The following is a 15,839-nucleotide window of genomic DNA, read 5'->3' on the forward strand; positions in this document are numbered from 1 at the left end:
AGTGACTTGCCTGGTGATGTTGACGAACAAGAATTTTCGTTCTCGGGAAATACGTGATAGAACTATTCGTCACTCTCCGATGAAATCTATATAATCAAACATAGTATTCACATAAGCACTCACACTAGCAATCATTCTAGCAATCAATTAACAAAGAGCAATAAAAGTTGATGCAATCAAAAATCAATAAGAGAGAGCGGATAAAAATCCAAAGGAAACTTCAAAGAAGCTAGGAAGCCTTCTACTACATCAAACACTATATAGTTTTTGTTCTAACTGAAAATAAAACACTAAAATAGAAAAAATAACAGAAAACAAAATATAAAATAACTAAGATAACAGAAGTAAAATTTTCAAAACAATATTATTTTATAAGTATTTTCAAAATAGGAAAGCAAACTAGCAATGCAATCAATTCGCAAGTTAGTATAGAACTAGAATTGATTCCATGCAACCAAATAAGAATAAATAAAATAAAATTTTGTTGTTGTTGAAAATTTACTGGTAAATATCAGAAAACAAAATATAACTTGTCACAATTACAAAAAAACAAATTAAGAACAATTAATACAAAAGAAATAGCAAGAAAACAAAAAAGGCTAAAACAGAATCTGTTTTGCTTAAAACCCTAAGTAAAAATATTAAAAAAAACATGGAAACTTAAACTACTGAAAGATATGATCAATAGGAAGCAGAAGCAAAAAGAATCAAATTAAAAGCTATTTTTAAACTCCCGGAATAAGCATAACAAGCTTTAATTGAAATCTGATCTAACTCAACTTTTATAAATCCAAACATAGACAAATTATATATCTGCAGAAACTACATAAAATATGTGATCCAATGCAAAAATAATCACCTAATTCGGAGGTATAGACTAATAGATATGAATTTTCTAAGATTGCAATTTTCTGAAAAAACTGCAATACGGGATTTCGTGAATCTCACCATGGGTGAGAGAGAGGAAGAACTCCGGCGAGGTAGCTGCTCCGGCGAGGTGGGGAGGTCGCCGGCGGGGTGGGGAATCGGCGGAGGAGTAGGACGGCAGGGGGTGGGGCGCTGGAGAGGCTCGGCAGGGGTGATGGGGAAGCGCCACGAGACCTACTGTACTCCGTTCTTGACAGGAAGATGAGGATGGTGGTGCAGTGGCTACGAGCATGGGAACGGGGCGTTTCTCGAGGGGAATGGAACGAGGAGGACGAGGGGATCCTTTATAGGTGGCGAGGAGGTGCTGGGAGGGATGGAGATTCGCGAATTCCGGAAGGGGAGGATCTCTTGGTTCCTGCCATGGAAGTTCCTGGTAACGTGAATGACTAGAGGAAGGAGAAGATACTAAACGGGCCAGATTTGGAAACTCCTTAATGGGCCAGCTCTTTATTTCCTATTAAACGCGATTTCTTTCCTTTTTTCAAAATTAGGAAACTAAATCGATAAAAGGGAAATGAAATCAATTCGTAATATAGAGTTTCTATACACTAAAATTATCAAAAAAATAAAATCTAAATGATGGGCATTTTTCCACGACCAAAATAAAAACTTAAAAAAAATGTTTCCCAAAAAATCCCTAAAAGCATTATTTCTTTTTGCAATTATTTTTGCAAATTAAATTTTGGTTTTTTTCTTGGCTCAAAATATTTCAATGAATGCCCCTGGTTTTTGGAGGGTCATTTTCCTCCGCTCTTTCTTGCGTGCAAGAATTTTGTCGGGGCATTTTGTCGGGGAAGAAAAATATAGAAGCAAAGGCAAATATTTTGAAAGGATTCAAATGCTAACTCCGTTCAAATTCTTTATAGTTGAAGAAGTCATGTCATCTTCTCTCTTTGCTTTTAAAAGGTTGAATTTGAATTCATCGGAGATGGGGAAAGTCATTTTATTCCCTCTCATTCAAATTTTTTTGAAAAGTTTCAAATTTCACACAAGTTTCAATCACTCAAGCAAACAAACCAACAATCTAATAATTATTTGAACATTCCAAAATTTGGGATGTTACAAACCTACCACACTTAAAATGAATCTTGTCCTCGAGATTCGAAGAGGCTAGAAAGAAAGGTTAGGGTTTGGGGCTCTTCTAACAAATCCAACTTCCGGCAAAGTGGGATGCTACCACACTTAAAATGAGTGCTACTGGTCCCTTAAGATTTTAACAAACCTCTGGGGTTTTTCGCATCTGACTCCTCACAGTCTTCATGTCTTCCGCTATATTCATAACGTTTCCATTAAAACGAGGGTCCTTCTATTGATATAAGCTTCTTCCTTTACTGGGTCTTCTTAACTGGCAGTTTCGTGATCAATTCTAAATAACCTATCGATGATTCTCATGGTGGTCTACCATTTGTGGTTATCCTGCAGAGAGAGGGGTCTTGGTTTCATTCTCACTGTAAAATTTCGTACGCGTGACAACAAATGCCATGTATATGGGGCTTTCATCATACCATTCCAAGGCTTAAAGAAAAGCTTCAAAGAACGTCGTCTCTCACTATGGGTAAGTCTCTCAGATTTACCATTCCGAATAGCAAGAGAATGATAATAGTAAGTCGTCATGGTGGCCAAGCCATGTCGCACTAAAATCATTACCTTGTATAAGGCTTAGTGAATCTCGTATTCTAACACTTGGGCATCCTCACAAGCGTTGCAGAATTTATCTTGTCCATGAACGGAGTTCGGATAATCCATTGGTTCTGCAAGCTGAACAAAACATCTATCGTATCTTCACAACTCTCTGGCTTTCGTATGTTCCTAAGAAAACGTTTGCTGATCCATCATAGCTTCTTCCATAAATCATATTCATTTCATAATCAATCCTTTATTACATCCTTGCTTTCTTCAAAATTCCAACTCAAAAGTAATTTATTACAAATGCTGCCATCCACATTGTTCGGTATGGTCGAGCATTTCTGCCAACATTATTCATTCGTCTCTCTTGGAGGTACTTTAGTTCCAGTGGAACTTTCCAATGTGCTCCTTGAAATCATCCATCTTTTGCTTCATCATGGTGGTCATGAGCTTCACCTCCATCATCTCCGCATGCACTTCACTCAGGTATTCCTGGGTATGACGAAGTCTTGCTTCAAGTATTTCTCCAATATGACGTATGGCTTCCATGGCAGCTTCACGAAGAACATCAAAGAAGGTTGCTTGTGGTACACGTGAAATGAAAAAGTATTGCCCCATAGTCTTTGGACAAACTCCTTTCACATGGTGGAGGTGTACTTCCACGTACCAAAGTTCTACTCCACTTTCCATGAATGGGTAGCCTTTGTAGACTGCATCTCCTTCAAGATGAATGTGCTTCATCATGTCCTTCAGGATTTTCAGGTAATCATGATCACTGGTCAGGGTCATGATCGTTTCGGGGCCCTTGAGGAATGACTCGTAGAGAGTTGTCATCTGCAGGTGTCAGTAAATAGGTACTCAGAGGAATGTATGTGTCTCCTTGGTAATCATGGTACATTCCTACTCAGTGGATCCTGTGGGGTTTTACCGATTACTACCACACTTAAATGAATTATACTCATGCCTGCATAGACCATATTTTCTCATATCCTCATAATGTTCAGAGATCTTTGCTCGTAGAGAAACAACGCATACATTTTCAACATAGGCAATCATGAGACAATAAATTAAATTTATTCATGATGTTATTACAATCTCAGGGACTTCTGTTACAAAAATTTCACTCCATGATCTCATGAAAAACAAGAGTGCTTCAGGTTCCACTTATTGCCACTGTCAAAACTTATCTACTCCATTTTAGCTTTCTTCCCTTGTGGACAATCACTAGCATAATGTCCTGCTTCCTTGCAACGGAAGCAAATGAGTTCTGACAAGTTTCGAGGCTTCTTAGCGTTTGCTTTTGCTCCTTGGATTTCCGGCTTCCTTCCTGAGCACATGTATTTGTGGTGGCCGAATTCCATACACTTGTAACATCTGACATGACTCAGGTCTATATCTACAGAGATTTGGCTCTTCCGAGGGTACTTTTTCTTCTTTCCGGGCTCCTTTATTTTGGCCAGTTCTTCTATTTCAAGTGGATCAATCTCCACTTTTTCCGTCGGGAAGTTTCCCAGATAATCTTGGCTTCCCTTCGTGCAATCTTGTGAATAATGTCCTTCATCTCCACATGAGTAGCATGCATTGGAGAAAAATCTGGTCAGACCTTGTCCATCAGGGTCTTCAATATTTTCGTTCATCACCGGTTCTTCTAGAATCTTCTTCTTGAGTGTTTCCTTCACTCCATCTTTCTGCTGCTTGACAACTTGTTGCACCTTGGGGTAAATGTGACACTGAGCTGGGTAGTGGGTGGTTCCTTCACAAAGGAAACAAGTCACCTGACTACTTGGGCACTCCTCAGCTGGGTGATTTTCTTCACAATGAGTGCATCCATCCTTGTGTTCTTCCTGGGTGTGTCCTATTTCTCCATAGATCTTGCATGCACAGGTCTTCTCCTTCGGATTGTGATAGCACTTCTGAATAAGTCGGGATCTTAACAGAGTGTTCTTGAATTCGTTCCAAGTTTCTGCTCCACTAAATCCTTGTATGGCATGATGCATTTTCCACCAGATAGCAACACTTTGGGTAAAGTACTGGAGAGCGTGTTCCACTTCATATTTCCTTGAGATCAAGTTGCTCCCGAAGGGGTTCTCCATGTTCTGAATCCATATCTCAGCTTCCAGCTGGGTCATTGGTCCAGAGACTACAAGTCCAGCTTCATACTCCATCTGGTAGGGTTGAGGTTTTGGGGATGGGACGGGTAAGAGAGGGAGGAAGATACACACAATAGAAACAATATTTTTGGGAAATAGGTTTTAGTTGTGGCCGTCGGAAAACACACACCAATGACGGCTCACAAATCATCGTATCTACCATGGGTATATAACAGGGGTTTGGACTTCTAATGGTCATATAAATATTCGAACGTTTCACGGTCTTCGAATTCTTCGGGTCTTGAGACTCTTCAATTGGTGCAGTTTCAATTCTTCAAACGCGTGGTGAAATCCTCTTTACTTTGAAGTAGAACTCTGTTGATTCTTCATGAGGTCAAAGGGGTAAGGGTATTGTCTAACTATAGGAGGTGAGAGGGAACAGTCGATGAAATCAGAAGAGATGAGAAGTAAAAGGTGTTCTTGAAAATATTTTTTTGAGAGATTCTTCCCTAAGGGATTTCCAGTTTCTAGGGTCACGTCCTACAGTCAACATGTGCTCTGTTACCATTTCTGTAGCGACCCGACTCAAAACGAGTCAAGCCTCTGTGTTCTGTGCCATCCCTGGATCAGTATGCTGACACACACAGTACATCAATGTATATATCAAAGTGCAATCACATGTAAATAGCGTAAAACTGATATATACCTTAAATATCTCAGCGGAAGCAGTCAAGGGAGTGGAGTCCCAATAAACACCAACGGCAAGTTGAGTGTAGACCGTAACCCTGAATCGTACTCTTACTCGTCGAAGAAAAAAATATCTGCAACATAAGACGTTGCAGCCGTGTAGGTCAGCATATTGAATATGCCGGCAAGTCACATAAGAGAGGGGTGAAAAGTAATCATCTATACTATATGCATATATGGCAGGTGGGGCTATAAGTTTTTTGCGAAAAGCAAGTTTTCTCCTACATCAAGAGAGGGCTAAAAGCAAAATGTTACTACATTGTTGGTTGTTAACGAGATGGTTCCACCAACCAATTCTCGTACCCATGTTGTCAATAATTCCCGCATCAATATTATTATTTGTGTTGAGAATTTCAGATAACTTCAGTTCCTTTGGCTCAAGTTGTCCATGACCGTGGACACGGCTAATCGATTAGGTTTGAGTACTCTGCAGAGTTTTGCACACATTCCCCACAAGATTTGATCGCCTCCATGTATGTCCTCGCACTTCAGGGTGTTTGAAGATCAGATGATCAAAACATGGTATTTCAATGGGTCCCTCTGAATCCCTGTCGGTGCCCATCCATTCCTACCGTTGTTCTACATCTGCTAGCACCGCCTGTCCAGAGTCGCCGCGTTGTCCAACCAAGCCAGAGCCCATAATGACTTGTGGCTGTGCAGGTAAACCTTGGGTCTTGAAAATATCCGTTTGCCTCTTTGAGCCTGGGTGAAGCTTTCCGCAGAATGTCATGGCCTCTCCAGCATCCCGGGTCATCCACTGGGTTCTCCAAGGAGCCGATCAACCGTCCTTCACCCAGAGTTGCATTGCGTCCGAGGTCTTGAAAATCTTGTCTTAACCGGTCTTGTTTATTTAATCAACCTCGCATCACTCGTGTTACGCACTCAACCGAAATCCCGTCAACTCAAGCATAGCAATATGAAATTTGTCGTCCCGGGGCCAAGTATCGGGGTTGTTGTGTGCCTACCACATGATACTACAATCTATACTAAAATTTCCAAGCACCTAAGAAGCATGCAATTGGGCATATGATGGTAGAACTACGATGCATAAAACATGGGTGATAGTATGATCAAAGTGACTTGCCTGGTGATGTTGACGAAAAAGAATTTTCGTTCTCGGGAAATACGTGATAGAACTATTCGTCACTCTCCGATGAAATCTATATAATCAAACATAGTATTCACATAAGCACTCACACTAGCAATCATTCTAGCAATCAATTAACAAAGAGCAATAAAAGTTGATGCAATCAAAAATCAATAAGAGAGGGCGGATAAAAATCCAAAGGAAACTTCAAAGAAGCTAGGAAGCCTTCTGCTACATCAAACACTATATAGTTTTTGTTCTAACTGAAAATAAAACACTAAAATAGAAAAAATAACAGAAAAAAAATATAAAATAACTAAGATAACAGAATCAAAATTTACAAAACAATATTATTTTATAAGTATTTTCAAAATAGGAAATCAAACTAGCAATGCAATCAATTCGCAAGTTAGTATAGAACTAGAATTGATTCCATGCAACCAAATAAGAATAAATAAAATAAAATTTTGTTGTTGTTGAAAAGTTACTGGTAAATATCAGAAAACAAAATATAACTTGTCACAATTACAAAAAAAAACAAATTAAGAACAATTAATACAAAAGAAATAGCAAGAAAACAAAAAAGGCTAAAACAGAATCTGTTTTGCTTAAAACCCTAAGTAAAAATATTTAAAAAAATGGAAGCATAAACTACTGAAAGATATGATCAATAGGAAGCAGCAGCAAAAAGAATCAAATTAAAAACTATTTTTAAACTCCCGGAATAAGCAAAACAAGCTTTAATGCAAATCTGATCTAACTCAACTTTTATAAATCCAAAAATAGACAAATTATATATCTACAGAAACTACATAAAATTTGTGATCCAACGCAAAAAGAATCACCTAATTCGGAGGTATAGACTAATAGATATGAATTTTCTAAGATTGCAATTTTCTGAAAAAACTGCAGTACGGGATTTCGTGAATCTCACCATGGGTGAGAAAGAGGAAGAACTCCGGCGAGGTAGCTGCTCCGGCGAGGTGGGGAGGTCGCCGGCGGGGTGGGTAATCGGCGGAGCAGTAGCACGGCAGAGGGTGGGGCGCTGGAGAGGCTCGACAGGGGTGATGGGGAAGGGCCACGAGACCTACTGTACTCCGTTCTTGACAGGAAGATGAGGATGGTGGTGTCGTGGCTACGAGCATGGGAACGGGGCGTTTCTCGAGGGGAATGGAACGAGGAGGACGAGGGGATCCTTTATAGGTGGCGAGGAGGTGCTGGGAGGGAAGGAGATTCGCGAATTCCGGAAGGGGAGGATCTATTGGTTCCTGCCATGGAAGTTCCTGATAACGTGAATGACTAGAGGAAGGAGAAGATACTAAACGGGCCAGATTTGGAAACTCCTTAATGGGCCAGCTCTTTATTTCCTATTAAACGCGATTTCTTTCCATTTTTCAAAATTAGGAAACTAAAACGATAAAAGGGAAATGAAATCAATTCGTAATATAGAGTTTCTATACACTAAAATTATCAAAAAAATAAAATCTAAATGATGGGCATTTTTCCACGGCCAAAATAAAAACTTAAAAAAAATGTTTTCCAAAAAATCCCTAAAAGCATTATTTGTTTTTGCAATTATTTTCTCAAATTAAGTTTGGGTTTTTTTCTTGGCTCAAAATATTTCAATGAATGCCCCTGGTTTTTGGAGGGTCATTTTCCTCCGCTCTTTCTTGCGTGCAAGAATTTTGTCGGGGAAGAAAAATATAGAAGCAAGGGCAAATATTTTGAAAGGATTCAAATGCTAACTCCGTTCAAATTCTTTATAGTTGAAGAAGTCATGTCATCTTCTCTCTTTGCTTTTAAAAGGTTGAATTTGAATTCATCGGAGATGGGGAAAGTCATTTTATTCCCTCTCATTCAAAAGTTTTTGAAAAGTTTCAAATTTCACACAAGTTTCAATCACTCAAGCAAACAAACCAACAATCTAATAATTATTTGAACATTCCAAAATTTGGGATGTTACAAGCAAGCAGCCCCTCGACCATGACTTGAACCCCATTTTGCATGGCATATAACACTTCCTTTTTTGCATTGAATCATGATGGTATTGTGACCACCTTTATGGATTGCCCCGTAAGTGCCTCGTTGATACTTGCATGACATAACTCAACTTGTGCTTAGAGTTGTGTGGGTGGGAAGTAGATAGGTTGTTGTGTAGATGCTATGTAAATGTGAATGGATTATGCATGGTATTTGAAATAAGCGGTATTTTCAAAGACTTCCGGAAACCCCGTCGGGTGGCACTAATGGCCGAGGGAGATGATGTTGAGATAGGTAACCACTTGAGAAAAAGTGGTGTATCAAGCAAATGAGTGTGTTGATTTCTAAAACGGATTGGTTTAAGTTGCGACTGTTACTCCAACCTTACATGTACGACCATGATACCCCTTATGAGATAGGTCTTTGTTGATTACCATGGTTGGTACTAGCTGAGAGCCTGCATTACTAATGGCATTAGTGACATGGTCACTCTCGAGACGGGGTCGTGCCAAGAAAGGATGACCATGGGCTGTTTCTACACACACCAGACACACCATTGCGCGCCCTCATGGATGGTACTTGTGATGTACATCATGAGGGATATCGCCAACGAGTGGACTCTTTGATAGTATCGTCATGGGAAAGGCATTGTTTGGGTACTTACCTCGAGTATGGACAATTCCACGAGTCATGGATTCCCATGGAAGTTTCCTGATTCTTGTGGGTAAAGTGTGCAACCTCTATAGAGTGAAAAACTATTCGAATAGTCGTGTCCACGTTCAAGGACTGTTGGATGAAAGCTCTTGGGCTACGTTCATCGTTACAAAAAAATTGTGAGTGTGGTGTGATGAAGATGGTATTCGATCCATGTCGGATGACTTGGCGTGATGACGGAACTTGACATGTTCCTGACCTATTTATGTTGATATATGTGACTTGTTCATAAGGATATCGGTTACCTCATGACGCGTGGCTTCATATGATGTTGATCATGTCATTGCACTTAAAACTAGATTTCTTCAACTAACCTACTTAGTGCTATACCATGCATTGTTATTACCTTGTTCCACATCATGGGTTGCTTGCGAGTACATTCAAAGTTCTCATTGGCTTGCCACTAGTTATTTAATTGGCCACACATGGAAGAGCAGGATTTTGATGAAGAGTTTGTTGGAGATGAACATGCGAAGTAGGAGTCTTCCCAGTCAAAATGCATGTAGGATTCAGGAAGTTGGCACGGGTTCACGCCTTGGTTGAGGATTTCTACTGCTAGTTAAATTTGGTCTGTTGGCCCTTCTTTATATCAGACGGTACGTATGGACGTAAGACTCCTATTATTCAACTTCTGCCTGTTCCCTTAGCATTGATCTCTGGGATCACTATACATGTGCATTCGGTGATCATGACCTACGAGTCGGGGTCCCCACAACCTTGGTGATGTACGTGCAAGCTAGGACCCTTCCCAGTCAGAATGCCTATAGGGTGAAGGCAAATGGCATGGGTTCATGCTATCAATGAAGATTTTTCACTGCAAATATAACTTGGCCATAAAGCCGTTTTCGAGTAAAGCGGTATGTAATGGATGTAAGACTCTTGTTATTAAGTTTATATGTGTTCGGTGAGCATTGATCTCTGGGATCATTGTGCACGTACATTCGGTGATCCCCACTGATGAGTCGGGGTCCCCACAGAGCTCGCATCAGGGACATCCTGACTATAGGAAGCCCTTAGTTAGCATGGATGTTAGTTAGGACGAACTATTTTCCATACCCTTCAAACCACTTACAAAACTTATATATTTCTCACCTGTTCTGAATCTTCAAAGGAAGCGAAGGTTTTTGCCTTTGCAATTCCACCCTTATTCCCGTGAATATCCTCATCTACTTCTTCAGAACCTTGAAAATGGTCGCTAGCACCCTTACACCCGTCACCCCTGGATTCCTTGAAATCCCGGTGGATAACTTGAAAGGAAGCGACCTTGCCAAATGATCACCCACATATTTGTAAGACAGAGTTGGCAATGCCATGACAAGATGACACCAAAAGAAACTACCTTCTTGAGGAATGAGGACATCAAGACTGTGAAGATGGTGCCACCCTCGACACTGCCCCAAGATGGTGCAACCCTGGCTTACAATGAGCAGGGCGCAAGATATGCAAGATCATGATAGACATCGCTAATAGAGAAACCCCGTCCTTATCATTATTGTGTCGACAAGCACCAGTGGATGAGAATATCGCCATTTGGTCCGCCTACGCCAATAGGAAAACGGTTTTCTTCATCCCCCACTCTTGGTGTCGATATTTTTATCAATATAACACATAGATCATAACTCTATCATTCCTTGTCGATGTCATTACATAAAGGATCGTCCAGTCAGAACTCTTGAAACCATGGAAGAAAATAAGACATTGACAAAATTACAAAGATAACAAAAGACCGTGTCAACGACAACCATGAAGAACCGTCAGCTTACAAGAGAGAAGTCGTCAAAGATTTTTCAGGATCAACCAAGGCACGACGCAAGCACGACTATTGAGTCTGAGAACCCCTAGGGTAGGATCAGTCATGTATCCCCTATGCGAAGTCGAGTCCGTGAAATGGTTCGAAAGGGACCATGTTGTGTGTTGCTTGTTTTAGCTTACTTGTGCTTTGATATAATTCGCACTTTTTCCCTAGGAAATAAGTACGCGATTATATCACCTAGTTCATCTTGATGTTTGTGTTAGGCCTTTTCAGAACTTGTTTGATTGCACTTGCATTATACCACCCTTTTTGGCACCTCCCTTCTATGCTACTTTCCCTCCCCCCATCTCGTCAACTGAAGACCAAAAAGACAAGATGCACCAAGGATCCATCTCGAGAAACCACTAGCACTCAAGACTTGGACAACAACGTACTCAACCAAGTATGACCCCGAAGAGCTATGATTTTCCTTCAAGATTGGAAACACCTTCCTAAACCAACCTAGACCTCACAAGCTACCCCGGCTCAAACTTCTAATCATGTGTTTAATAGGAAGATTTGCCGGAGCACCTATTGAGCTCCAATAACACCCGCCTAGCACAAGGTTCATTATGGGACTGGTGATCATAGTGAACAACACATTTCATCCTTAAGCCAGCACCAAAACTGTGATGCCATAGGAAATTGGTTGAGGATATATGACTAGGAGAAAAATGATTCAAGCTGACTATAATAGGTGTCTTGAAAATGTAGCTAAGCCCCCTTGGTGGATCGTAAGACCCTTATGTTGGTAGATGAACTTGGTGGATCAAATTCGATACAGTAGCATAACTAGATTCTCCCTTGAGTAAATTGGATTTAGTAGGACACATATGATCAGGAGCTGAAATGATTGATGGTGTGATAATTTCACTTTGTCAAGCAGTGGTCATGGATTGATGATGTTGCAATAATGACTTGGAGTAATGAGTAGAAATTCTCGTTGGACATGATATTTGTATTTAAAGAAATAATTGATACGTCTCCGTCGTATCTACTTTTTCGAACTCTTTTGCCCTTGTTTTGGATTCTAATTTGCATGATTTGAATGGAACTAACCCAGACTAACGCTGTTTTCAGCAGAATTGCCATGGTCCTGTTTTTGTGCAGAAATGAAAGTTCTCGGAACGTCCTGAAAATTTACGGAGATTTTTTCCGGAATAAAAGAAAAATACTTTTGCAAAGATCCACCGGAGGGGGCGTGCCAATGGGCCACAAGCCCGCAGGCCGCAACCACCCCCTATGGCCGCGCCGTGAGGGCTTGTGGGGCCCACGTGGCACCACCGCCCCCAATCTCAGCTCTATATCTTCTGTTCGCCTGGAAAAAAAATCAGAGAGAAGGTTTCATCGCGTTTTGCGAAACGGAGGCGCCGCCACATCCTGTTCTTTATGTGGAGGGCAGATCTGGAGTCCGTTTCGGGCTCCGGAGAGGGGAAATCGTCGCCATCGTCATCATCAACCTTTCTCCATCGACAATTCCATGATGCTCTTCATCGTTCGTGAGTAATCTCATCGTAGGCTTGCTGGATGGTGATGAGTTGGATGAGATCTATCATGTAATCGAGTTAGTTCTTGACGAGGATTGATCGCTAGTATCCACTATGTTCTGGATTGATGTTGCTATTATTTGGCTATGCTTAATGCTAGTCACTAGGGCCTGAGTGCCATGATTTCATATCTGAATCTATTATGTTGTTGCCAATATATGTGTGTTTTAGATCCTATCTTGCAAGTTGTAGTCACCTACTATGTGTTATGACCCGGCAACCCCGGAGTGACAATAGCCGGAACCACTCCCGGAGATGACCATAGTATGAGGAGTTCATGTATTCACCGCATGTTAATGCGTTGGTACGGTTCTTTATTAGAAGGAGAACCTTAATATCCTGTAGTTCCCATTAGGACCCCGCTGCCACGGGAGGGATGGACAATAGATGTCATGCAAGTTCTTTTCTCTAAGCACGTATGACTACATACGGAATACATGCCTACATTAGATTGACGAACGGGAGCTAGCCACATATCTCTCCGTATTATAGCTGTTACATGATGAATCACATCCGTCACACTCATCTATCACCGATCCACTGCCTACGAGTCTTTTACTACTGGTCCTCACTACGTTACTTTGCCTAGGCTTGTCCCTTGCTACAAGAGGGATTGGGCCAGTTTGCTGCTACTGTTGCTACTGCTGTTACTTTGCTGCTGCTGCTTCTACTGCTGTTCCTTGCTACTCCGCTGCTACTTGTTGCAAGACATTGTTGGCACTGACATCTCGTCAACAAGGCTTTTTCTGGCGCCATTGATACAACAGTTAGGAATAGTCTGCCTTGTCAACAGATCGTTTCTGGCACCGTTGCTATCATACTACTTTGCTACTGATACTTTGCTTGCAGACACTAATCTTTCAGGTGTGGTTCAATCTGACACATTCAGCTGCCAATACTTGAGAATATTCTTTCGCTTCCCGTCATGCGAACCAATAAATTTGGGTTGAATACTCTACCCTCGAAAACTATTGCGATCCCATACGCTTGTGGGACATCAAGGCTTTTCCTGTCGCCGTTGCCGAGGAGGCACAACTATATTCTCTGAGTCACTTGGGATTGATGTCTGCTGATCACTATGAGGAATCCGAGAGATCCAAGAACTAAAATTCTACCTTCCACTATGAGGAGAGGTAAGGAACTGCCATCTAGCTCTGCACTTGATTCACCTTCAGTTTTGAGTAAGTTTGCAACTTTGCCTCCTGCTAGAAATCCTGATATGTCGCATGTGCTTGATGATGCTACTTCTGCTGCTCATGATGCTTATGATGCTATGCTTGATACTATGCATGATGATGCTATGCTTGATACTATGCCTGATGATGCCATGCTTGATACTATGCCTGATGATACTATGCCTGATACTATGCCTGATGATACTATGCCTGATACTATGCCTGCTATGCCTGATACTGCTTTGCCACTTGGTGCATTCCTTGATGCACAAATTGCTAGAGTTGCTGCTAGATGTGATGATACTTCTGAAACTGCTGATACTATTGAAGTAGAACCTGCTACTATGCCTGAATTGCCTGTCATGCCTGATACGCGCTATGTTATGGAGGGAGAGATAGCTGAAGATTTTCTTGCGTGTAAGGATAGCTATGATGTTGAGAAACTTCTACGCAAGTGGAAAGAAAAATCTCTGAACGCTAGGATGAAATATGACCCGAAGTTTGCCACTTCGCCTATCTTTGTGACCGATAAGGATTATGAATTCTCTGTCGACACTGAGTTAATCACTCTGGTCGAATCTGATCCTATTCATGGTTATGAGTCTGAAACGGTTGTAGCCCATCTTACCAAACTGCACGATATAGCCACCCTATTCACTAGTGAGGAAAAGATCCGCCACTACTATATGCTCAAGCTGTTTCCTTTCTCGCTAAAGGATGATGCTAAGACCTGCTTCACTTCTCTTGCTCCTGGATGTGTGCGTAGTCCCCAGGATATGGTCTACTACTTCTCTGAAAAATATTTCCCTACCCATAAGAAGCAAACTGCCTTGCAGGAAATATACAACTTTTCTCAAGCTGAAGAAGGGAGTCTCCCACAAGCTTGGGGGAGGCTCATTCAGCTACTGAATGCTTTGCCTGATCACCCTCTTGAGAAGAATGAGATACTTGATATCTTCTATAATGGACTTACCGATGCTTCCAAAGACCATCTAGATAGTTGTGCCGGTAGTGTTTTTAGGGAACGGACCGTAGAACAAGCTGAGATTCTGTTGAATAACATCTTGTGCAATGAGAATGCTTGGACTATTCCCGAACCACCTCCTAAGCCAACTCCGAAGAAAAGACGTATTCTATTCCTCAGTGCTGAAGATATGCAAGAAGCCAAGAAATCTATGCGAGAGAAAGGCATTAAATCTGAACATGTCAAAAATCTACCACCCATCGAAGAGATCCATGGTCTCGATAACCCGATACAGGTAGTAGAAGTAAATCCTCTGTGTAGGTTTGATGAGAGTGATATTCCTTTTGATAAACCTGCTAGCTTATGCATGGATGAATTTGATAACTTCGTTGTCAAACAAAAAAGTTTCAATGATTATGTTAGCAGACAATTGGAAAAGAATGCTTGTATGCTTAGTCATTTAAGTGCCTGTATGGACAGAAACGTCGATGGTCTTAAGATTCTGAGTAAACATGCCTCTATGGTTACTACTATGGTAGAACAAGTACTTAAAGCTCAGAATGACTTGCTCAACGAGTTGAATGACAATTCCGTCAGAGTCGTCACTAGAGGCGGTAGAATGACAAAGGAACCTTTGTATCCCGAGGGTCATCCGAAGAGAGTTGAACAAGAGTCTCAAGGAGTTAGCACTGATGCACCTAGTCATCCTAGAAAGAAGAAGAAAGATGATAGGAACCTGCACGCTAGCAACCCTGTTGCTGCTACACCTGAGAGTCCAAACGATGCTTCTATCTCTGATGCTGAAACACAATCTGGTGATGAACATGAGCCTAATGATGATATCAATAGTGATGTTCATGAAGATGCTCAACCTAGCAATGATAAGGATGTGGAGATTGAACCTGTTGATCTTGATAACCCACAGTCAAAGACTAGAAGATACGATAAGAATGACTTCGCTGCTAGGAAGCATGGTAAAGAAAGGGAGCCATGGGTCCAGAAACCTATGCCCTTTCCTCCCAAACCATCCAAGAAAAAGGATGATGAGGATTTTGAGCGCTTCGTTGAAATGATCAGAAATGTCTTTTTGCAGATACGTTTGACAGATATGCTCAAGATGTCTCCGTATGCTAAGTACATGAAAGATATTGTGACTAATAAGACGAGGATACCTGATCTTGAGATGTCCG

This window comes from Hordeum vulgare, chromosome 2H (assembly GCF_904849725.1).
Source record: "Hordeum vulgare subsp. vulgare chromosome 2H, MorexV3_pseudomolecules_assembly, whole genome shotgun sequence".
NCBI classification, from domain to species: Eukaryota; Viridiplantae; Streptophyta; class Magnoliopsida; order Poales; family Poaceae; genus Hordeum; species Hordeum vulgare.